Here is a 1,291-nt window from a genome sequence, read left to right as displayed (position 1 = left end):
TGGGCAAATCGCGAGGAAAAATCGGGTTGGGCCTAGGCGGGCTAGGCGGTCCTAGGAGGTTTTTTATTTATTTATTTATTATTAATTGCGTGCTTTTTTCTTTTTTGGTTTCATGGTGGTATACTTATGAAAATGGTGTATCTAATTTGCAAATGATGGATTTACTACAAGTTCATCCAATACTTATGGAAATAGTGTACCTAATTTGCATTTTATCATTATTTTATCATCCATACAAGTTTAGTTTTTTTTTAGGTATCAATATGTACTTATTTACAAGATAAATAAGAGATTTACCTATATCCGCCTAGCCGCCTAGGCGCTAAGCTCTAACCCGCCGCCCGACTAGCGCCTAGTGTTTTTTAGAACCTTGCTCGAAACTAACGCAACACGTTGCGAACGGAAAGATGCTCTTGTGGATTCTTACTATTGAGAATGATCAAGAATTATTGCACAAAGGTTTATCTTCAATCTATTGCATTATCAGGGTTAGAAAATCGTTGAAGATGTAAAAATTTTGTAACTAGATTAGAAAACATGACTGATACAATGAGAGCATTTTTGTCAGGTTTTTGTTTAGTCTAGCTACTGAACATACGTCGGTCATTTTATTAAACGGCTTATCAATACATCTTCAATAATAAGTTGATATCATTTATTGTAAATAACAAAACGTATTAACTTGTTATTGATGCATTGTCAACAATATCAATAGTATGTTGAGTCTTTATTAAAGAGCGGCATCTTATTTCTAGTTTACCTAAGGCAGAAGTTTATTGAATAAAAAAGAGTATGTCTTAGCCAAGTGAGCACTACCGAAATGTGCTCTTGCCATTTTAATTATCTTTGTCTATTTTCTTTTCCAATTCTCAGCAGACAAGAACAACATCAAGGAATTACTGAATGTTTGGCAATCTTGTTTTAGACTGATATAAATTCCAGCTAGGTGGAAAGTAATAAGCTTGACTTCTAATTACTCTAAGGGGAGTGCCCGGCCTACCTTACTGATGGAAACAGTACAACAACAACTTTATCTAGTGGGATTAATACATTAGAGTCAAATTGAGGCATTAATTCATGTAGCTTTTCTCCTCCAAAGTTATGCTCCCTCCAATTATTTCAAGTAAGCATTTTTTTTTTATAAATAAAACAGTAATGTCGCTTTCACTCAGCAATCAACATTGTTATTAAGGAAAAGACACTGTTGTGAATATATTGAAGAAGAAAGAACAAATAAAGATATTGAAAAATTGTTAAGGTTCTACCATAAAACCAATTGGTTATGAGGAGT

Source organism: Malus domestica, chromosome 13 (assembly GCF_042453785.1).
Source record: "Malus domestica chromosome 13, GDT2T_hap1".
Lineage (NCBI taxonomy): Eukaryota > Viridiplantae > Streptophyta > Magnoliopsida > Rosales > Rosaceae > Malus > Malus domestica.
Note: the sequence above shows the minus strand (reverse complement) of the source record.